We start from the raw sequence: 24,748 nt of genomic DNA on the forward strand, positions 1-24,748 counted from the left end.
AATAGCACACGTAGATTCCATTTTCAGATCTCTGGGACTGCTTTACCTCACTTTTTTCCCCCATAGACACAGAATAGGGAAAAGGCCTTAGTAAGTCAGGCCCCTATGTGTGTTACCTTTCTATGAAAAAGCAGTTGCAAATGTCCATTGGTACTTTGTACCTGCAGCAAGTTTCAGAATGAAGGCACACACACCCTTTCCCTTGGAAAATTGATGCAAACTCCACAAGTAGAATGTACGCACACGGACTTTGTTTCGATGTGGGCAGTTTGAAAATGATCTCCAAAATGATGTTCGAAACCGGAGGTCAGCAAGCTATGATAGGCACGTCATGAATTGCATGTCATGTCATGTCATGAATTGCATGTCATGTCATGTCATGTCATGAATTGCATGTCATGTCATGAATTGCTATGATAGGCACGTCATGAATTGCATGTCATGTCATGTCATGAATTGCTATGATAGGCACGTCATGAATTGCACACAAGATGATTTCTAATAGCATGGCAGTGTGGTGGCCCGGTGCTGAGGGGCAATGTGTTCCGCTTCTGCCTATCACCATCTCAGTTTTATCCTGTCTCCCGGTCCTGGCCTGTGCAGCCTGCGATTAATTCGCAGCAATGGTGATGCCCCTGTGGGGCCAAAGACCAGGAAGTAGAGGCAGCCCTAGGCCAATAGCAGGTTCCGGGAGGTGGCTTCAGCATTCTGGCTGAGCAGGACCAATCAGTATGAAGGCTTATTGGTTAACCGCCACACGAGCAAGTTATCCCCATGCACTCTTTTCTTCATTCCCGCCCTCTATCCTTTAGGGATCCACAGTGTTTATCCTATGCCTACATGCAATATTGCAAGTATGTGCATACTCGTAAGATTTATAAAATATCATATATGTACGTACATACTATTTTTACATGCGTATATGCTATTTTTATGAGCACAACCCCTGAATAAGGCTATGAATATTCCTTCCTTAGGATCCAGTTTTCATTCATCTCCATCTCTCATTACCAAACATCCAGGAATGAAAAAAATGCCAATAAGCACCAAAGTTTCATCAATAAAATTTGTTAAAAGAAAACCAACAAAGTAATTGGTTAGAGATGACATATTTGTTAGGCTAACAAATGTTTTAAGATGCAAATCTTTAAGACTACACAGGCCATTTCTTCAGGCAATGTACAATAAACTTAGCTTATGTTTCTTATATAAGGTTCTTAGGTTCTTTATACGCAGAAGCTGAACTAAGCTCCCCAATTAATTAGTCCACTGTATACATACACATCAGGAAAACACGGCTCCATTCATTCAGAAGGGACAAAACTCCAGCCTTGATTTCAGTGATATTTGTTTTTATTTTTATATATTCATGGTAGAAACCTGATATGGTTTCTAACATGAAGGTCGGTATAGAAAAAGTGTTAAATAAATAAATAAATAAATAAATAAATATTAATCATTAGAATGAATGCATGCTATCTCTGTCCCTAATTATAAAATAAACAGCTTTGATGAAATATTAACAGACAAGTAGATGGGGCTCTGCTGTCACTATCAGATTAGTATAGAATCATCAAATTAAACAGGGCAGGAATACGCAGGTGCAGGCACAGGATTGTAGGGTCAAAATGAAACCAATAGCATAACTTATCCAAAATGGCTCCAAATCCTGCTGTATCCAGAGATTTAAGGATTAAAGAGGTGTGTCTTGGTCCAGTAGCCGGTTCCTGGCATGGGCTTAGCTGCTTGTACAGCTGAAAGGTAGTGGGTGCAGAAGGCCGAGCACGACGGTGATGGCAGATGCTCTCTCCCCCGCAGCTGGAGACCATCTCTGTACTCAGCCAGTAAACGCTGAGCTCCGATAAGTTTTAAAAAAAAGAAAGAAAGACAGATTTTTACCTAAAGTGACAGTGGGGTTTTGGGCCTTCTCCGTGCTCGGCGCGCCGATCTTGACATCGTTCCCGCTCCCATTGGGGAATAGAGGAACCGGGCAGCCTTGCGGGTTGAGCGGCCCAGGTGGGCTAGGCCCCGCTGTAGGCTTTTCTCTGCATACCGCGTAGTAGGCAGTGGCGGTGTTTTCGCACACTCTTGTGCATGCTTTCCTGCCCTGTACTGGACATCAGTGTGCGCAGTGCATCAGCTCTGCATACGCATTGTGTGCACCGCGTTAGGCGTGACTTTTGCACTCAAAACTTTTTTGAGCATGGTGATACTCTTCACTGGGATGCACTAGTAGTGCATGTGCCTTGCCGCTCTTATTGCTGGAGCGCCTATAATTTGTGCATGCAACTTTTTAAAGTGTGAGCCGTTTGAATGTACAGTTACCGCCACTCATGGCGCCGGTAAACAAGAAGCCTAAGTGTCTTTCTCTTTGTGTTGCCTGTCTTATTAAGGCTTCTCAGCCTGACCTGTCTTCCCACATGTCTCAGCACTGGTCAGATGCTCAGAGTTGTCTTCCTCGGATTTTGCTAAGCCTGGATCCTCTCATTCTGATGATGGTCTGGTAAAGGTTTTGGCTGGAAGTGTGCCAGATCTTGGTACTCCCTTGGCTGGAGAAGGAGAGGGCAGTTCAGATGAACCTGCTCCAGTACTTTCTGGGCTTGGTCTGGATCTGTCTGCTTTTTCTTATGTGGAGTTTTTTTCAAGGTTTGCAAGCCTTTGTTCAGGCACAGTCCTCCACTTTGCCCACTCCAGTCAGGTCGGACCCTCAGCCGGAGGCCCCTCCCTCTTCCAAGCCTATGGTTAAGTGCCGTGGCACACCTCGGTTCTCCACGGGTGTGGGGACCTGGATGGCACTGATGATGAGGCGGATCCTGATTCCTTGGAAGATGGTGAAATTCCTCCTGATTTGGAGCCTTATCGCATCATGATACAGTTCTTTCATAGAGATGAACTTCTGACCCTGATTTCCCAGACATTTATTTATTTATTTTAAAGCTTTTATATACCGGTATTCATAGGAACATCATATCGGTTTACAAGGAATTTAACGCAATACATGGAACATGGTGCATGGTAACTTGGAAGAAGAGATGACAACGGAAAATGATAATAATAGAGAATATACAATAATAATACAATATTACAATAATAATAATAGAGAAGATACAATATAGAATTATTGGGGTAATTAACATAAGACAATAGCAAATGTAATGTAAGAAGCAAAGATCAAATACGTTAATGCAGTTTTCGAAGAGCCAGTTGTGGCATAACATAATTGGGAGAGGAGTGGGGCTGTAGACTCTTTTCAGAGGGGAGTCTTGCGAGGTTTAATACCTGAGGTAGATTTCAAATTAGTGGGGAGCTGGAAGGTTGTTTCTAGATGAAGGGGAAGACCAGGGGGAGGGTATCTAATTGGCTGAGGGGTATTGGTATGGGGTGATGTGGAGGATAGAGCACTATTCAGGGAATGCCTGTTTAAAGAGCCAGGTCTTTAGTTTTTTCTTGAATTTCTGGGTGCATAGCTCGAGACGGAGGTTAGGAGGCATAGAGTTCCAGAGGGCGGGTCCTGCAATCGATAGGGCTCGATCTTTCGAGGAGTTGAGGTGGGTGGTCTTAGGAGAGGGTGTATATAGGGTTCCTTTGTAAGCTGATCTAGTGGGTCGGTTGGAAGTGTGGAGGCGGAGGGAATCGTCCAGCCAGTGTATATTACAGTTGTGTAGGGTTTTATGTATAATTGAGAGATTCTTGTAGAGAATTCGGAAAGATATTGGAAGCCAATGGAGTTCTTTAAGGACAGGGGTGAGATGAAGATGCTGGGAGTGCCTGGGATGGATTTTATGTCGGAGCCGATGAAGGATCCCATTTTGGTATCCTTGCATAAAGCTTCTTGCTTTTTTCCAGTTATGGTTGCCATTCAAGAATTGATTGATCTTGAATGGGCTGCCCCGGAGGCAAATTTCAAAGGGGGTCGGGCATTGGAAGTCCTATACCCTCTGGATCTAGCTGTGTGAGAGAGTTTGCATTGTCCCAAAGTGGATGCGCTTGTCTGTGCTGTATCTAAACAGACAACTATCCCCATGGAGGGAGGAGCAGTCTTGAAGGATGTGCATGATAGGTGGATTGAATCTATCCTTAAGCAGGCCTTTGACGCAGTGGTGATGACCTTGCAGATTGTTTTCTGTTGTGCTCTTGTGGCGTGTTCTTGTCTGCTTCTCTCTCAGAAGGTGGATGATTCGGGGGTGAATTCCACAGCAGTTTGGGAACCCGCTGCCGCCTTTTTGGCAGATGTGAGCTGTGATTTGGTCCGTACCTCAGCCAGAGGAGTGGCTTCAGTAGTGGCGGCCAGACGTCAGCTGTGGTTATGGAATTGGTCAGCTGACGCAGCCTCCAAGGCTAATCTTACAAAAATGCCCTTTAAAGGCTCACTTTTATTTGGGAGCGAGTTGGAAAAGCTGGCCAGTAAGTGGGGCGAATCTCCAGTTCTCTGATTACCAGAGGATAAGAAGCAATTGCAGCACTCCTTTTCTATGAGGGGTTGTCTCAGGGGTTCCAAGCATTTTCATCCCTACAGAAGCCTGACTTTTCAGAGTACTCTGCCTTTTGGTAGGTTTCAGTCCCGACAGTCCAAGAAAGGAGCAGGCTCAGGTGGCGAACCATTCCGAGCTTCCCAATGAAGGCTTGCTGACCCATCTTCAGGAGGAGGAGATAGGGGGATGCCTATCTCTCTTTTATCAGAGATGGGTCGAGATCACATTGGAAGTGGTATGGGAAGGCTATGCGCTGGAATTTCACTGCATTCCTCGGGATGTGTTCATGGTGACTCCTTGCCACTCCCTGCAGAAGAAGCAGGCAGTGGAGTCTATGCTTCTGAGGCTCCTCTGGCTGAGGGCTGTGGTTCCCATGCCTACGTCTCAGGAAAATACGGGATGCTATTCCATTTATTTTGTTGTGCCCAAGAAGGGAAGTCTCCTTTTGTCCCATCCTGGACCTCAAGAGTGTCAACTGACATCTGTGAGTGACTCATTTTCACGTGGAAACCTTATGATCTGTGATAATGGCCATACAATCGTTGCAGTTTCTGACCTCTCTGGATCTGTCTGAGGCTTACCTTCATATTCCTATTTGTTTGGAGCACCAAAGGTTTCTACGCTTTGTGGTGCTGGGTTGCCATTATCAGTTTCAGGCCCTCCCCTTTGGTCTGGCCACCGCCCTCAGAACATTTTCCAAGGTTATGGTGGTCATGGCAGCAGTGGTGAGAAAAGATGGGATCCTGGTACACCCATACTTGGAAGACTGACTGATTCGGGCCAAGTCTTTGGCAGAGAGCAGTCTGGTGACCAACAAGGTAATTTCCTTGTGGGAGAAATACCTGGTCCCTGGACATCGATGCTCTCGTACAGTTCTGGCCGGAAGGCAAGTTGTTTTATGCCTTTCCTCCGTGGCCCTTGCTGGGCATGGTCATTCGCAGAATCAAAATTCACTGGGGGCTAGTACTCCTGGTGGCGCCTGATTGGCACAGGCGTTCGTGGTATGAGGATTTGTGGAGACTCCTGGTGGAGGACCCACTTCGTCTTCTGCCACACATGGATGTTTTGCAGCATGGGCCGGTTCTTTACAAGGATCCAGCTCAGTTCTGTCTTACAGTTTGGCCCTTGAGAGGGCTCGCCTGTTGAAGTATGAATATTCTTCTACAGTGATTGCTACCTTACTCCACACTCAGAAGTTCTCCACTTCTCTAGCACATGTGTGGGTTTGGAGAGCGTTTGAGGCCTGGTGTGAGAAGTGTGGTATTCTTCCTCGTTCAGTTAAGATCCCACTTATTCTGGATTTTTTGCAGGATGGGTTGAATAAATGATTGGCCCTTAATTACTTTAGGGTTCAGGTTGCGGCTCTTACATGTTTCAAAGCCACGGTAAGTGATGTCTCCTTATCGTCCCATCCTGATGTGGCCCTTTTCTTGAAGGGAGTGAAGCACCTTCGGCTCCTTGCAGCTGCCAGTTCTTTTGTGGAGTCTTAACCTGGTGTTGGATTTTTTAGTGTACCTTATGTTTCAACTGCTGTGTGGCCTTTCCTTGCAGTTATGGACCCTGAAGACAGTGTTCCTGGTGGCTATGTGTTCTGCGCATCGCATTTCTGAGTTGCAGGCCTTATCTTCCTGGGAGCTCTTCCTTCAGGTGACTCCAGGGACATTGCAGTTGCTTACTGTTCCATCCTTCTTGCCTAAGGTGGTCTCGGAGTTTCATTTGAATCAGTTCATTTCTTTGCCATCCCTGGATAAGGTCAGGGACACAGAGAAGTATTGCCTCCTGCATGCCTTGGATGTCAAGAGACTTGTCGTGCGGTATTTGGAGGTTTTTGAACCTTTCCAAAAGTCAGATCTTATGTTTGTCCTTTGTGGTGGAAAGAAGCAGGGCGAACCAGCTTTGCAGGCTATGATAGCCGGCTGGATTAAGGAGGTGGTCACTGCCAAATATATGGATGCTGAAAAGCTGTTGTCTACTCAGTTGAGTTCTCATTCCACTAGAGCTCAGACATTGTCATGGGCAGAGGTTAGGTTGTTATCTCCCGTTGACATTTGCCAAGCTGCAACATGGTCCTCCTTACACACTTTTTCCAGGTTTATCGTCTGGATGTGCAGGCCCGGGAGGACGCAGCCTTTGCATGTGCGGTGTTGACTGAATCGCAGGCAGCCTCCTGCCCTGTGCGGGAGTAGCTTTGGTACATCCCACTGGTCATGAGTCCATCTGTCTACATGCTAGGAAATGGAGAAATTACTTACCTGATAATTTTGTTTTCCTTAGTGAAGACAGATGGACTCAGCTTCCTGCCCTCGGCTGCCAACTGATTGTATCAGTAGTCCTCTTGTGGAGAAACAAATCCCAAGCGATTACTGATAAGTGTTCATCCAGTCCCTAACTTGGGGGTACCTATGTTCTTATTTGAGTTCAATGTTTATTGTTGATTGAGTACAGTTATGGTTGACTGTTTTTAATCAAGTTTTTCACTAGTCTGTCCACAGTTGCTTTTGAAGAGAATACTGGCAGACTGGGGGTCACTGCAGGGTTATATATACTGTGACATCAGCGTGCTCTGTCTGCATCTGCTAGCAAGGGAGCATAACCCACTGGACCTGAATCCATCTGTCTACATTAAGGAAAACAAAATTATCAGGTAAGTAATTTCTCCATTAAAAGTCACTACCAGCATCTCTTGTTGCTGTAAGGTGCTAAGAGCAGAGCCCAGGTGCTGGCTTGGATCTGAGCATCAGGCAGGGTGATTTTTCTGTGGCACACCTGATCAGGTCTAAAGACATACTAGTGTGCCACGGCACACTGGTTGGGAAACGCTTTATTAAGCCATAGAATATTATATGTGGATCTTGTGTTTCCTGCAATCAGTGACCAATAAAGGACTTTCGTTTTTGGACAACATCTACTTTGTGACTTGTAGGTTTTTTTTAAGCCTTATAGGACTGGTTTGTAGAAGAGCTCCAGAGGACAAAAACCCCTTAAGGCCTTGAAAGACTGACTTTTTCTCCACTATTGGGAAGGACTCCCGGGAGGCATGAGTACCATAGTTAGCCCCTGTGCCCAACCAAAAGTCAGAATGGGGGCCGCATGCATTTTTACACTTGCCACTGTATCACTAAACTATGTGCTTACATCTCCATTGCAGTAACAGAAGCATCCAAGTACAACTGTGATGCACTGCCTCACAGACAGTATGGATCTCAGTGTGATTATTAGAGAGCAGATGTATACTGGCTGGCTGGCAGGCAGGCTGTATGTCTGTCAGTCTGATTTCTCTCAGCACATGATGCTAAGAGGGAGCAAGTTCATAGATTTGTGGGCTGTGTTCACCAGCACTGATAGCAAGCTAACACTGATTGAAGGTGGAATGAGAGAGAGGGTGGGATTGGGTGGGGGGAGATCAGGGGAAGGCATCCATCTACCAGCTTGCTTATTGGCTTCTTATTACAGCATTCTCTCTGGAGACGCTCCCTGCATGTTCATTCACTACCTACTCCTCCTCCTTCCTGCTGTCCCCACCTTCTCCTGCCCCTCATTACTGATTCACAGCAAGAGGCAGTAGCAGCGCTTGTCACGAATCAGAGATTGCAATGAGCTCATCGTTTTCTCCCTGCAGCTCCACAGCTGGCCTGACTTTCTGCCTATTGCTGCTGCTGCTGTCTGCTCACATGCACAGTCGCGCATAAGCTGGGCCCTGCTGGCAGAGCTGTGCTTGTCTGTCTTCTGTCCTGAACCTCCTGTTTGATTTTCCTGCTTTATTTATTTTTGGTATTTCTTTTCCTTACCACTTCAAATCTTTTACTTGCATGATTTTCTGGATTCCAAGGCTCATGTGGAATTGCTTGTCGTGATTCTTAATAATGACGTCTCTCGCTTCCCAAGGCATCAGCTGGCATCCCTCGCTCTAGATCCCAACCAGCAGCCCATTTTGGGAAAACACCTTCCCCCTGCTCCCACTCCTTCCCCCCCCCCCCCCCCCCCCCCCTTCAACCCTGATTCCCATCACCTTGCAGTTCTTGAGCTCTGTGGTTAAGGGACGGAACTACTCACTCTGGAGACCCTACTGCTTACTGCTCATGGAAGAAGGGTTTCCCTGCTCAAGGCCGGCTGCCAAGCTTGCACCCCCTATAAAAAAGTCACAGGACATGCACGACGAGAGAAGCAAGCTGGTGAATGAGTATGCATGCCGAGTGCTGGAGCTCCTGGGCATGGGGCATCGATTGTTTGTGCCACGGCTTCTGGCGGTGAGATCACTTTCGCTACACTTTATTCCTAGCACGTTCCTAATATTGAAATGTTTTGCTGAAAGATTTCATGGCTAATATGAATGCTCATGGCTGTGACGTGTGTGTCACTCAGGCTTCTAACACGATCGGTCGCCAGTGAGCCCTTGAAAGTGGGAGAACCTGATGCTGTGGTGATGGTGTTTAAATCATAAGAGCATGGTATTATTGTACTGTTTCCCCTGATTTATTAGAGCTTTTCCTCACAGTTCAGACTGTAAACTTGGAAAATTCCCTGGAAAATAGGTGATAGCAATTCTGTGCATTGCAGTCAGGGACTATGTGTGTATGTGCAACAACTGGAAGATGGTACTCAGACGCTTGACCTGCTTATTCTAAACCAGAGGTAAATTAAGACAGTTAATCTACACAGTTTCCAAACGTTCTGTAAACTGAGTCAGTTGTCTTATGATAATTCATTTGTGTGCTTTTTATCCCCTTTAAGACAAAAGTTCTATAGGAAAGTACAGCTGTATTATTACACTACCTTTGGTCCTGGCCAGACTGTGAGAATAGCATCAGGTAGTCAGGAGCCTTCGTCCAATAGCACATAAGAGATTGCTTCTATAACTTTTGACACCTAAGTGACTGGGGTCATGACTGAGTCCCAAATCTTTTATATTCTCAGTACATTTTTCTGTTCTTCCGGCCGCCCCAGATAAAAATCTGACAATAGTGGGTTTCTGTGAAACCCTCTTATAATGTGTTTTCTCCAAAGATACATATGTTCATTACATTCACTTTGATGGATGTCCTACACTCATAGTAACATAGTAACTTTGGCAGAAAAGGACCAAAATGGTCCATCGAATCTGCCCAGCATGGTAGTATCTTCCGCGCTGTGCAGGTTACCCCCATGTTTCTCTTTTACTGGGTAATGAGCCTTCATGAAAATTCAGACACTCCTCCTGCTTGATGTGCTTTGCTTATGGACTTGGCCATAGAAGCAGTCCTGTGCATTTTCCCTTATGTCTGCATATCAGTACCCCAGATCATCAGAACTGAGCCCTAAGCTATGATCTGAGGACAGTCCCTTTTTGACCTTTGGCTGAGACTAAGAACCTGTACGATATCGGGGGGGTAAAACCCTGCAACCAGACTCCCATTGAAGATACAAAATGGTTTGGACCCTGGCCAGACCAGGAGGATTAAATATCCCGTTAAAAACTAAAATAAGTATGAATTCTTAAAAATGCTGGCTTTGGAGAACAATTACAAGTAAATAATTATCCTTTTTTTATCAAAACTGTTTGTTTCTGCTTTGTGGTTTTATGTCAGATATGTACAGAACATCACACTTCATCAGGCTAAAGAGGATCTTGCAACTACATTTACATAAATGTGCTTAGCAGAATCCTTTCAGTTGTTAGAAATCATCATTTAATTAGCTGCATTTTGAGGAATGGACTTGGTCACTATACAAATTATTTTCACTATATAGATATGAAATTAAGCTATTATTATGGTAAGAGGCGTATATATTTGGAAGACACTTCTGGAAATTATAAGAGTGTTAGACCTGTTCATTTAAATCATGCTTCTCGCTGTATGAGCATTTATTTTGAAAGAAAAGGGGCAGATGAATAGGGAGGCATGATTTAATGAGTCAATGTTTTAAAATGAGAGGCTTTTTTTTTACATTTAACTCTTTGAGGTTCTGATTTTCCTGCCAATTGGTTTGTCTCTGCTGGACTGCCAGGAAGCAGTGTTTGCCTTCTTTAGAAAATTAAGGATGACTGCTTTGAGTTTCACACTCCCATCTGAGATTAAGCAAGCAGTGCTCAGATGATAGCATAAGGCAGTGTTCATGTGTGAAGCCTCTAATGGATGTAAAATTACACATTCCATTGACAAGCAGGAATAAATCAGCCATTTTTATTTAATTATCCAAGGGCGCCAACCCGGCCTAGCTTTCAGAGCTCCATAAAAGTCTTACTGAGCTTGCGTGGCAGCTCCTGTGCATGCACATTGCTTCATGAGCCCCTTAATCTTTCTTTGTCCAAGCTACCGCACCATCATATTCCCAGTCTCTCTATATAATTTTATTGGCCTTTTTTTTTTGGCCTAGTTTTTTTTTCCTGCCTCGTTGCAATTTTTTTCTCTTGATGCTACCTTAGCAGCCCCTCAACAGAACTTTTCAATTTAAAAAAAAGAAAGAAAGAAGTAATAGAGAAATCCATGGCCAAGAAGGTTGCAGTTAGCGGGTTTAAGGCCTGCTTTTGCAGATGCCAGATATCCATTACAGATGGCCATTCTATCTGCTGACACTGAGCTGTTCAAGCTGTCTCTGAGGGCACAGCAGTACTCTGGAAGATGGAGGCCTATAGAAGGCGCAGTCAGGTAAGAGCCCCAGGCCCTGGAATGAGGGGTGGACCGTGGAGCTGCTCCTTTTCTTGGAGTGAGGTGTCATCACGTTCCCAGCACCGCATGAAGACAAGGTGAGATTCTCTTCCTGTTCTGAGTTCAGACTGTGTCTACTGCCATTCTGCCTGGAGGCTCTAACCCGGGGGCTAAGCTCACCGGAGTCTACGCTGGGAGTTACGTGAGGGGCTTGACACCCGTCTGCACGCAGGACTGTCTCAGGGGCTTACCCAAAGTAAACACACACAGAAGTACTGGAATTATATTTAGGGGCTTGAATCCAGTTGCTTATTCCCCACACAAATAGTCACAATCACACTTGAGTCAGTACATCACGGTTCCAGATATTTAGGAAAGTAGGTTTATTTGAACAATAAGAGGATAGAATTGAAAATAAATAAAATCAAATAATACAGAAGTTAGTTGCAGATAATAACAATTACTACATATATATAAAACTTACATTTTTCCAAGGAATCAGTCTGTGCTATTATGTCCAGGAAGCGCTCTCTTCCCCTCACTCTCGACTGATATTTCTTCTTATGCACTAAATGCTTATACACTAGTAAATGCTTGGGAGAGAAGCGGTGTTTCCTCCCTGGCTGGGTACTCTTATCAGTTCCAGCTGTGTGGCCTTCACTGTATCAGGCTTCAGTATCAGTTAATTACTTACTTTCCCTTCTGGGAACTACTGGATCTCCATTCTTGCATGTTCATTAGGGATGTGCAGACCAAAAAAAATTTGTTTCTGTTTATTCATTTGTTTTGTTGGGACCCATATTTGTTTCATTAGTTTCAATACAAAAAATTTTTTTTCAGTTATTCGTTTTCCATTAAACCATATGGGAGAATTATTACATTCTATAATAGGCTTTAGAATAGTGAATTTTATATCAGTTGTAATAAAACTTGGGAGAAGAAATCATCAAAAGGGGGAAAGAACCACACGGTACTTTAGAAAGTGGCATAAAGTAGCCCAAGGTTCTGCAAAGGGCTACGAGGCTTACGGGATTGGCAAGAGTTTTCTAATGCAATGTAAGTGAAGCAAAGAAGCAGCAAGAGGAGGAACGACACCTCAAGGTTTAGAAAGAGGATGGCTGCCCAACAATAGTGTCATGAACAGTTGATGGCATCACAAGGGGCAAAGTGGCACCAAAAGTGGTATCAGGACCCTAAGGCAACATAAAGAGGGAATGAAGCAGAAAATGTGGCAGAAAAAATCCCAAGGTACAGATAAAGAGACCGAGAATCAGAAAGAGTGGTAACAAGATAAAGAATTCAAAAGCATGGGAGAGGTGCACAGCAGCACCCCAGATTGGCAAGAAGTCCTCAAAGTGTAAGAGCTGGAGTATGGCAGGAAGATACAGGCAGGAAGTAGTTAAGAATATCAAGGTGTAAAATCTGCGCATGGCAGCAAGGCAGAGTGGCATAAGGATCTGAAGGTGTAGGATGAGGGGCATAGCATTAAGGCAGAGGGGAATGGGAGATACCAGTCACTCCGTGGGAGCACGCAGGCAATCATAGAGAGGGCATATGACACTAAGGGGTAGATTTTAAATACTTGCGCGATCGTGTACTTTTGTTCGCGCACCAGGTGCGAACAAAAGTACGCTGGATTTTATAAGATAATCTGGGGTCGGCGCGTGCAAGGGGGTGCACATTTGTGCAACCTGCGTGCACCGAGCCCAGCGCGTGCTGCCTATTCCCTCCGAGGCCGCTCCAATTTCAGAGCGGCCTCGGAGGGAACTTTCCTTCGCCCTCCCCCCACCTTCCCTCCCTTCCCCTACCTAACCCACCCCCCCGGCCCTAAACCCCCCCCTACCTTTGTCGGCAAAGTTACGCCTGCGTCAGCCGGCAGCCCCACTCCATCCTCCGGTCCCGGGGGCTGGTCCGGAGGCCTCGACCACGCCCCCGGGCCGGCGCCACGCCCCCGGGCCCGCCCCGAAATGCCGCGGCATGTCCCCGAAACGCCGCGTTGTTTCGGGAACGCCCCCGGACACGCCCCGTCCCGGGGCTTTACGTGCGCCGGTGGCCTATGCAAAATAGGCGCGCCGGCGCGCGCGGGCCTTTTAAAATCTGCCCCTAACTGTCAAAGTATGGCTACATCTGGCTGAGCCACCAGTCCAGTAGGATATGTTTGTGTCATGGAGTAAGCCGTACACATCATAGCTAGATAGTAGGTAGGTACCCAAATGCACAGTACAGAGGATCCTCTATCGGGCCATGAAATCAGTCATGGTTCATGAAGCTGTTCCACAAGTGTGAAAAGAATGGATGCCCCTGGCAAGAAGGAGAATACCATAGATGAAGAATGGTCTTAAAATTCTGAGGAGTGTTTCAGTAAGATTGTAATGCAATCTATGGCTAGGGCCTCAGTGGTAATGGTTTGAACATGGCATGCTGTAGCTGTACGTGACAGATCTCAGTGATAACGGTTAGAAAATGGCATGCCATAGGTGTAAGTGACAGGACTCATTGAGAATGTTTGGAACATGGCATGTGATAGTCCTCAGTGGTAATGGTTGGAACATGGCATGCCGTACCAGTAAGTGACAGGCTTCACTGTAATGCTTAGAAGATGACATCCTGTAGCCATAAGTGATAGGCCTCAGAGTTAATGGCTGGAACATGGCAAGCCGTAGCTGTAATTGATAGGCCTCATTGGTTATCATTGGAAAATGGCATGCCGTAGCTGCTGTAAGTGACAGGCCTCATTGGTAATGGTAGAACATGCCATGCTGTAGCTGTGGGAGGCGTCATTGGTAATGGTTGGAACATGGCATGCCATATCTGTAAGTGATAGGCCTCAGTGACTGGAACATAGCATGCTGTAGCTGTGAATGACAGTCTCATTGGTAATGTTTGGCAACTGGCATGCTGTTGTGAACATTTTTGGATTTTCACGCTTTAAACTAGCTCCACAGGGTCTTAATGAAGGTATTAATTGGTTTTCTCTATAGTTTTTTCAGAGTACTCTGTCAATGTGATTGACAGCTAGATTTCGCACCTGAGCGGATTTAAAAGACCGTCATTTCCGGTAAACTGAACGTGCTAGTTGTCAGTTACACCTATGCATCAAGTTGCTTTAAGTTGTTTTGAATATATCCTCTCATGCGATCATTGCTGCATAAGTAACACACTACACATTTCTCCTTTGTTTTTATTTATTTGAAATAATTCCTCCATAATACATGTATAAATATTTTTTCTGTCTATTTTTACTGGCCGTTTTTTAATATCCTGTTTACTAAGCAAGTTATTTTTGTACGCATAATGTTTGGGTCCTTACGAAGTTATACAATTTCATTTAAAGGAATGGAGCTGCCATGTGTAATTTATTGATTTCCTGAGGCAGAGAGCAAGTGCTCTGGAAACACTGCAGGATCACACTGGCACTTTGACCCTACTCCATTCCAAGCCATTCCTGGTGATTCCTGGGTAGTTGCTATGTTCAACAAGCAAAATTAAATGAGAATCATCAGTGAGGATCTCCTAGATCTTCCAATGAGGTCATTCTAAAAATAAGTGGTTTTATGTGTATTCAAAATTTCAAAAAATTATTCAGGTGAGCTGTGTGACATTAAGCCTTTAATTGACCTTATGATTATTTTGATAGCACTATTTAAAAAACATCAGTCATCTAATCCATAGATGCAGTTTTGAGTGCTACTATGAAGGTCTTTGTTATGGTTTTGAAGTGTTTGGGTGGATTCTTGGATACTGTGGCAGGTGACCACACCCATGGGGAGGAGCCCCGTGGGGAGCCATAGTACTGGGCTAGACTCAGGACGCACAAACACAGTTTTGTCTTTTATTGTACAGCTGATGTATACCACCAGAGGTGGCAGTAGTAAAGGGATCCAGAGGTAGCAGTCCAGGGACCCTCGGCAGAGGGAACTCGTCTCACCAAGATGGTATAGGGAGATCCAGGTGTAGGTTTCCCAGCACGGCAGAGCTGTAGATGAGACAGACTGAGAATTAGATTACTCACTAGATGGTAGCTGTAAGGTTGACGATTCCACCAGGCAGAAGTAGATGGTTACAGGCATCGAGGCAGGGCGAGCAGGCCCTCGTGGAGCAAGTACCTGATCCCAGTAAGGCACCTGAAAGAAAGCAGAGGGCCCCTGAGGAGCAGGTACCCAGGTTAGAGAATACCCCGAAGGGCAGAGAGAGCTTCCAGCGGCAGCACGGAAGCGGCAGAGTAGCTTAGACCGGACAAGTCCAATCCTTGCTAACTCACAGGCCGATACAGTACAGTGCGCTCCGACGAAGCGCACTGTTAGTCTGCTATTGGACGCACATTTTCCCTTACCCCTTATTCAGTAAGGGGCAGAAAACGCGCGTCCAACCCGTCGAACCTAATAGCAGTAAAAACTGCTTTTCTGTGCACCCTCCGACTTAATATCATGGCGATATTAAATTGGAGGTCCCGAAGAGTAAAAAAAGTTAAAAAAAGAAAAAAAAAATTGGAAGTCGGCCGGCAGCTGTCAGGTCGAAAACCGGACGCTCAATTTTGCCGGCGTCCAGTTTCTGAGCCCGTGGCTGTCAGCGGGCTCGAGAACCGATGCCAGCAAAATTGAGCGTCGGCTGTCAAACCCGCTGACAGCCGCCGCTCCTGTCAAAAAGGAGGCGCTAGGGACGCGCTAGTGTCCCTAGCGCCTCCTTTTGCCTGTTTTTACCACCTGGCCTAATTTAAATACTGAATTGCGCGCACCGGCGTGCCGGGAGAAGCCCGCTCTCCCGCGGACTTTACTGAATCGGCCTGTTAATGAGCTAGCAAACAAGCGTAGGCTAAATACCCGGATGGCGTGACATCACTCGAGGGGGACGTCCCCGAGGTTCCCCTAGGAGGCCCTAGGAGAAACATGGCGTGAGGCTTTGCCATAGCTGTTGCGGTGACACCGGAGAATGCGGCTTGCAGACGGGGTGGTATCCATCTTCCCAAGGCTAGCGGGGAGAGCAGAGAAAAAGGTGAGGCACAAGGGTCGAAGCCGTCTGAGACCGACTGATGCAACAGTCTTTTCTAACATTTTTGGTTTGTTTTAAGACTTACAGGTATTTAATGGAATTTCTATTTTTTATCATGCTGTTGTATTTGACAGGCTTCATTGTTAATGTTAGAACATGGCATGCCGTAACTGCTGTAAGTGATAGGCCTCATTGGTAATGGTTAGAATACGTCATGCTGTAGCTGTAAATGAGAGGCCTCATTGGTAATGGTTGGAACATGGCATGCCATATCTGTGACAGACCTCAGTGTTAATGTTTCAACATATGTTATGCCCATCGGTCGCAGACGGCTGCGACCGCGTCTACTTATATCCTGCACCGTTCACCTGCCCTCCCCGGGTCTGCTTGCGGTGCAGGCTAGTCTCCACCGCCGCGTTCCCCAGGGCTCTCGTGGCGGCCGAGACACCGCTGCTACCCACGTCGACTTTGGACCTTCCTAGGCGCACGTGCGCACCACCGGGCCCTCCTTTGAAGCCTCTTCAGTGGGAACCTCGGGGGCATCCCTGATTGATGATGTCATCAGATCTAGGTACTTAAGCTCCACCTTCGCCCCCAGCTAGCCGACTTGGCAACAAGTTCCGTACATCTCTACAAGCTCCTGCTTCCAGTTTCTGTGACTACGCTATCGGACTCCTTGGACTTTGGACTCTGTCTGGTACCCGCTCCTCGGGGGCTAGTGTACGCACCCTACGGGGACTTGGTCTCCTGGCCTCCCCCACTCCTTGAGCTGGCTGTGTGCCTCCTGAAGTCCTATCCTGCAAGGCTCCCCACTCCTTGGGGCTGCCCCCTGGAACACCTTTACCACTCGGGATTCTACCTCAGTGCTTCCCCGCTCCTCGAGGTTGTACCTACGTGCTGTACAAGACTGTTAGATAAGATAAGATAAGAAAATGCCATACTGGGTCAGACCAAGGGTCCATCAAGCCCAGCATCCTGTTTCCAACAGTGGCCAATCCAGGCCATAAGAACCTGGCAAGTACCCAAAAACTAAGTCTATTCCATGTAACCATTGCTAATGGCAGTGGCTATTCTCTAAGTGAACTTAATAGCAGGTAATGGACTTCTCCTCCAAGAACTTATCCAATCCTTTTTTAAACACAGCTATACTAACTGCACTAACCACATACTCTGGCAACAAATTCCAGAGTTTAATTGTGCGTTGAGTGAAGAAGAACTTTCTCTGATTAGTTTTAAATGTGCCACATGCTAACTTCATGGAGTGCCCCCTAGTTTTTCTATTATCTGAAAGACTAAATAACTGATTCACATCTACCCATTCTAGACCTCTCATGATTTTAAACACCTCTATCATATCCCCCCTCAGCTGTCTCTTCTCCAAGCTGAAAAGACCTAACCTCTTTAGTCTTTCCTCATAGGGGAGCTGTTCCATTCCTCTTATCATTTTGGTCGCCCTTCTCTGTACCTTCTCCATCGCAATTATATCTTTTTTGAGATGCGGCGACCAGAATTGTACTCAGTATTCAAGGTGCGGTCTCACCATGAAGCGATACAGAGGCATTATGACATTTTCCGTTTTATTCACCATTCCCTTCCTAATAATTCCCAACATTCTGTTTGCTTTTTTGACTGCTGCAGCACACTGAACCGACGATTTCAATGTGTTATCTGCTATGACACCTAGATCTCTTTCTTGGGTGGTAGCACCAATATGGAACCTAACATTGTGTAACTATAGCATGGGTTATTTTCCCCTATATGCATCACCTTGCACTTATCCACATTAAGTTTCATCTGCCATTTCGATGCCCAATTTTCCAGTCTCACAAGTTCTTCCTGTAATTTATCACAATCTGCTTGTGATTTAACTACTCTGAACAATTTTGTATCATCTGCAAATTTGATTATCTCACTCGTCGTATTTCTTTCCAGATCATTTATAAATATATTGAAAAGTAAGGATCCCAATACAGATCCCTGAGGCACTCCACTGCCCACTCCCTTCTATTGAGAAAATTGTCCATTTAATCCTACTCTCTGTTTCCTGTCTTTTAACCAGTTTGTAATCCAAGAAAGGACATCACCACCTATACCATGACTTTTTACTTTTCCTAGAAGCCTCTCATGAGGAACTTTATCAAACGCCTTCTGAAAATCCAAGTACACTACATCTACCGGTTCACCTTTATCCACATGTTTATTAACTCCTTCAAAAAAGTGAAGCAGATTTGTGAGGCAAGACTTGCCTTGGGTAAAGCAAGGCTGATTTTGTTCCATTAAACCATGTCTTTCTATATTTTCTGTGATTTTGATGTTTAGAACACTTTCCACTAATTTTCCTGGCACTGAAGTCAGGCTAACCGGTCTGTAGTTTCCCGGATTGTCCCTGGAGCTCTTTTTAAATATTGGGGTTACATTAGCTATCCTCCAGTCTTCAGGTACAATGGATGGTTTTAATGATAGGTTACAAATTTTTACTAATAGGTCTGAAATTTCATTTTTTTAGTTCCTTCAGAACCCTGGGGTGTATACCATCTGGTCCAGGTGATTTACTACTCTTCAGTTTATCAATCAGGCCTACTACATCTTCTAGGTTCACCGTGATTTGGTTCAGTCCATCTGAATCATTACCCATGAAAACCTTCTCCGGAACGGGTATTTCCCCAACATACTCTTTAGTAAACACCGAAGCAAAGAAATCATTTAATCTTTCCACGATGGCCTTATCTTCTCTAAGTGTCCCTTTAACCCCTCAATCATCTAACGGTCCAACTGACTCCCTAAAGGCTTTCTGCTTCAGATATATTTTAAAAAGTTTTTACTGTGAGTTTTTGCCTCTACGGCCAACTTCTTTTCAAATTCTCTCTTAGCCTGTCTTATCAACGTCTTACATTTAACTTGCAACATCATCGCACAATAGGAATCATTAATAATTACTATCATACATTTACACAATACTATAATTCATTATGTGCTACAACATATATGTAATCCCATACAAAGAAAACATAATTTGTTCAAATTTTTTATTATTTATTTATATTGCACTTCAACCAATTCACACATTATGTATAAAGTATACACTTTAATCAAACATGATGAGTAACCTCATCCATCTTATAACTGTGGAAATGTCATATTCAAATAACATAATTCATATATACTATAATACTCTACAGACATCTTCTACCCCTATCCCTCCCTCAACCGTCTTCTCCAAGCTGAACAGTCCTAACCTCTTTCGTCTTTCCTCAGAGGGGAGCTGTTCCATTCCCTTTATCATTTTGGTTGCCCTTCTCTGTACCTTCTCCATTGCAACTATATCTTTTTTGAGATGCGGCGACCATTTCAACTTTCTTCCTAAAATCCTAAATTTTGTTTCCTTCTGTCTCCCGTACCTTCCTATCTCTTTGGTGCCGGCAAGTACCATGACACTATCTAAAATCCTATGTAGGTGATGCATGAGATCCATCATCTTTGCACCAAGCCGACAAGTTACAAAGTGATTCTTATGCACACCAGCCACCCTGCTATCTGCATCCCTAATGATTGAATCACCAACCACAATAGCTATCCGAACTCTCCTGGGTATATTCCCCTGGAGACACATTCTCAGAGTGAGAGGTCTTAGATACAAGATCATTTCCTGCCACATCAGGATGATACCCTCCTTCCAGGTGACTTTGCGCCTCCAAGGCAGCCCAGGGGCTACTAGACTGGAAATGGGACCACTCTACTCCGTTGAAGGTCTCCTCTATATACCTCTTTTTCTGCTTCAGTTTCTTTAGGTTTGCCACTCTAATCTATATTCTCTGAGAGCCAGGAGATTTTTACACCAGGTGCACACATACAATCTCTCACCACTTGATAGATAATACATGTGATACTTGGTGCAAAATACTGGATATCCTCAATCTTGCTGCTGGACTGCCATCTGCATCTTAATATTATTGAGTTGTTGACTATTTAAGGTTGCTACTGGACTTGAAATGTTTAACCTCTGTTTAATATGCACATTGTTATACTTTTGCACAATTGTTAAAAGAGTTACAATTTCAATTTTGTAAACCATTATGATGGCTTTACCAAATGATGGTATATAAAACGGTATAAAACTCAACAAATAAATAAATAAATTAGGGGATTCTTTAATGTAAATTTATTCGGTCTATATTATGTTAGTTTGTAAATGACAAGCAAAGGGACAGCATTTAATTTGTTTATAAAAGTAGGGTTACTCCATTGCTTTATCTGAATCCTTAATTAACGTTTGCTGTGAAAAATGTTCCTCTTGTCTTTTTAATTGGGATAACAGGATATAAAACAAGGATATGAGATGGGGAGGGAGAATTGAAAAGACAGAAATAAGCTATTTAGTTTTCAACTTTCAAAAGCAATCACACACCAAATTAACCAATTTACTGCACAAGCTCTCTTCACTCCTAAACTTTAAGTCACAAAACAAATTCAAGGAAATCAATACTCTCAGATCCTGTTCACTCACCAGCAGAGGTGGCTTCTGCTCTCAGTTCTCCCTCAGGATTGTTAATGAGGGATCTATGTTTCTGGTTGGATAAGGATATCATGTTGCAATGTCATGTAACTATAGTGTAGTTCATTTTTTAATCTTTTTTTTTTTCAGATCAATTCCAGTGTAACTACAGTACTGAACCTGCAAATTTCATTCATCTGTCCATTCATAAATGCAGCAGCACAAGCAGAATACAGATGCTCAGATAGTAATTCAAGAAGGAGCAACAGTGGTTGGGCTCAATCAATTAAATTAAAAACATGGTCTAGGAGCTTTGCCAGCTTGTTATAATAACATTCTTGAATGAATTTCCAGTAAAGCCTCCTCCTGCTGTAAGGAGGCTCCCATTGAGAAGGGCAGGGCAGGAAACATAGAACTAGTATTTCTAAAATGCTGTTTTAAGTGTAGACTTCTGCTCTTTATGCGTGATTTGTTTACAAACCACCAGAAGAGCACTGATCTGTGAAACAAACAGCCCTACTGAGTTCACTGTCTGTGAGCAAAATCTGTGGCTCATTTTAAAGCACCTTAACTTTAAATATTAAATTCCAGGCTCTTAGAGCGAAGAGATACTTTAAATATGGCCTATTATTGCACACGTTGCACGATAATTGTGATTAAAGGATCCTGACACCATAACCTGGTGGGGTCCAGTTTTGATTGATCTGGAAGGTCAAAGGCTCAGAAGGAAAGTGCCAGGTGAGAACATGAAAACTACTCGTTTATACCTGTTGCTTCAAATTGCACCTTTGGTTGTAAACAAATGTCAACTATTCCAGTGTTACCAGTCTTGACAGTTTCCTTTTAAACATTAAGAACCAGATTTAAGTCATGGGCAAATAAAATGCAAAAAGTCAGCAAATTGGTTTTCTTTGCACAGTTTTGAAGTAGCCCACCTTTTATCCAAGAATTTACTTTCCTGCACCTATAGAAATTGAAAATAATTTACAGAAAAAAGGTTCAGGCAAAATGTAGTGAAGTCCATATTCAGAAGCATTTATCCAGCTAACTCAAAAGTTAGCCAGCTAAATGAATATTTGGGCAATTATCCGGTTAAATTCTAGCCGGCTAATAAGATAACCAGCTAGAATTTCGCTGGATAAGTTATGGATATTCCGGGGACTTAACTGGGAGGAGTTGAGTTAGCCTGGAAAGGTAACGGGTTAACTCCGATATTCAGAGTTAACAGGCTACCTTAGTCAGCTAAGTCTGGTCAGGCTAAAGAGCTGTTCTAAAGTTAGTGGCTAAGTTTAGCCAGCTAATTTTAAGATAACCGGCTTTATTCAATAGTACAGCTACACGAATATACTTCCAAAGTTCTTTATTTATTTATTTAAAGTTGTTTATATACCGCCTTTACAACGAGCATTGGTCAAAACATTTTACAAAATAAAATATACATAATAAAAATACATAGCAGTCAATTACATCAAGAAAACTAAAACATTAAATAACAATAAAAGTAAGAGAGACAGACTCAGTAAAACAAACAACCAGAAATGCTGGATGGTCACAGCCTAGCGTATACCAAGGACAGTTTTAGGAGGATAAGAGGTGAATGGTGATCTAAAAACAATGGAGAATAAGTACATTTTTAGATTTTTCTCAAATTCTTTATGGTTAATAATCTGCCTTAAATAGTCAGGAATGGAATTCCAAAGTAAGGGGCCCGTTACTGAAAAAGTGTGTCTCCTAGTTATATCGAGCCTTGCAAGACGGATGGTAGGGACGTCGAGTAGATTTTTGTTTAAGGATCTTAAGTGTCTGTTAGGCTGGTAAATACGGAGAAATGTGCATAACCAGATGGAGGAGTCATTATGTATTAAATTGTGTATGATGGAGAAAATTTTATATTGTATTCTGAAGACGACAGGAAGCCAATGTAAAGATCACAGAACTGGCATAAAGTGCTCTTTCCTGGAAGTGCCAGTTAGTATACATGCTATAGGGGTAGATTTTATAAATCTATGCCCGCGCATACTTTTGTTTGTGCACCAGGCGCGAACAAAAGCAAGCGGGATTTTATAAGATTCGCACGTAGCCGCGCGTATCTTATAAAATCCGGGGTCGGCGCGCACAAGGGGGTGCACATTTGTGCACGTTGCGTGTGCCGAGCCCTGCGCGTGCTGCCCGTTCCCTCCACCCCCGCACCTTGCCCTCCCTTCTCCTACCTAACCCACCCCCCGGCCCTATCTAAATCCCCCTACCTGTGTTTCAAAAGTTACGCCTGCCAGCGGGCTGCTGGTGCGCGATTCCCCAGCTCGGGACCCGTTTCAGAGACCTCGGCCACGCCCTCGGGCCGGTACCACACCCCCAACATGCCCCCCCCCCCCCCCCGGAACGCCCCGAATGACGCGTCGGCCCAGATACGCCCCCCTAGCGAAGCCCCGGGGCTTACGCACGTCCTGGGGCTTGCGCGCACTGCCGAGCCTATGCAAAATAGGCTCGGCGCGCACAGGGAGGTTTTAAAAGGGTTATGCGCATAACTTATGCACGTAACCCTTTTAAAATCCGGCCGATAGTGTTTTGAATTTGTTGTAATGGACGAAGGTCATTGTCATGGAGACCGAGGTAAAGGGCATTGCAATAGTCTAGACCAGAGAAGATGAAGGATTGTAACATGATGCGGAAATCATCTAAATAGAGTAATGGATGGAGATGTTTTAATATGTGGAGTTTATAAAATGAGTTTTTTTTTTATTATTGAGGAAATATGATTGGACGTGGATAATTCCGAATTTAAAATAACCCCAAGATTTCTAGCTTTTGATACAGTGGGGATAAATAAACCATCGAGAGTTAGATGTGAAGGTAGACTGCAGGCAGAATGTGGAATTGTAGACAGAAGGAGAACTTCTGTTTTTGAAGTGTTGTGTTTACGATGGTTATGAGATAGCCATAGTTTTAATGCAAAAATAGACAGTAGATAAGGTGATAGACCAAGAGGAGGTGTAAAGCACAAATATCATCTGCATAAATCTGCATAAATCTTAAACTGTAAACCAAGGCCATTGAACAAGTGGCATAAAAGTATGAGGTAAATGTTAAATAAGATAGGAGAGAGTGATGAGCCTTGGGGAATGCCAGAAGAAAGAGTGTACCAATTAGAAGAATGAGGTCCAATATTAATTTGGTAAGAGCAATTAGATAAATAAGATTGAAACCAATTTAGAACAGTGTCGGCATGGCCAATAGATTTCAGCCTAGTAATTAGAATTTGATGATCTAGAGTGTTAAATGCAGCAGAGATATCTAATAATACTAGAATGTAGTCAATGTTAGTATCAAAACCTCGAAATAAAGTGTTGAAAGAAGATGGCAGAAGGGTTTCTGTACTATGACCTTTTCGAAAACCGAATTGATTTTAGTGGAGAATTGCAATGTCCGATAAATCAAGAGAAGTGAGAGAGGCTATTGGTCATAGGTTGATGAAATCAGCAATGTCTCCAGTTTTCTTTTTTTTGTATCGGGAGAATGGAAGTTTGTTTGAGAGTATCTGGGAAAATACCGGAGTTGAGGGATTGATTTACAGTTTGACAAAGTAAAGAACTAGCAAGATCACCTTGGGCTTTTAGGTAATGACTAGGGCAAGAGTTGAAGGTAGAGAAAGAAATGTTCATTTTATGAAGGATGCGAGTGAAGGTGGAAGAATCTACAGAATTAAAGGAGAACCATGTACCATCTATGGATGGAAGAGTAATATTAGGGCTAGGGAGATGAGAAAATTCATCAGAGATTTTGGTGATTTTGTTCTGAAAATAATTGCAAAGAGCATTATCGACAGAAGTGGGGGGGTTTGAGGAATCATGGTTAGAGACTTAACAATGATAAACAGAACCAAAGGATTTCCATTAGCAGTGAATATTTTGTTTGCGTAGAATGTTTTTTGATAATGTTAATCTCTTTTTTATACTTTCTTACACAGCTGAAAAAACAATCTTTGGCTGCAGGAGTATGTTTGCGCAAGTAGTATTCATAGCATCTGAGAATGGATTTTAAAGCTTGAAGAGTGGCAGAAAACCAAGGGGCGGAGGGTTTGGGTTTTACCATATAAGGTATCAGAGGGGCAATAGAGTCAAGAGTTAGAGTAATAGCAGAATTCCATTCATCGATTGAGGCGTTTACATCAT

At 43.9% G+C, this 24,748-nt stretch overlaps 1 protein-coding gene across 1 annotated transcript in view; it reads left to right on the top strand.

Annotated features, from left to right (window-relative positions):
* Positions 1–24,748, top strand: part of RABGAP1L (RAB GTPase activating protein 1 like) — a 768,100-nt gene that overhangs the window by 569,304 nt on the left and 174,048 nt on the right.

The sequence above is a fragment of the Rhinatrema bivittatum genome, chromosome 10 (genome assembly GCF_901001135.1).
Source record: "Rhinatrema bivittatum chromosome 10, aRhiBiv1.1, whole genome shotgun sequence".
NCBI lineage: Eukaryota > Metazoa > Chordata > Amphibia > Gymnophiona > Rhinatrematidae > Rhinatrema > Rhinatrema bivittatum.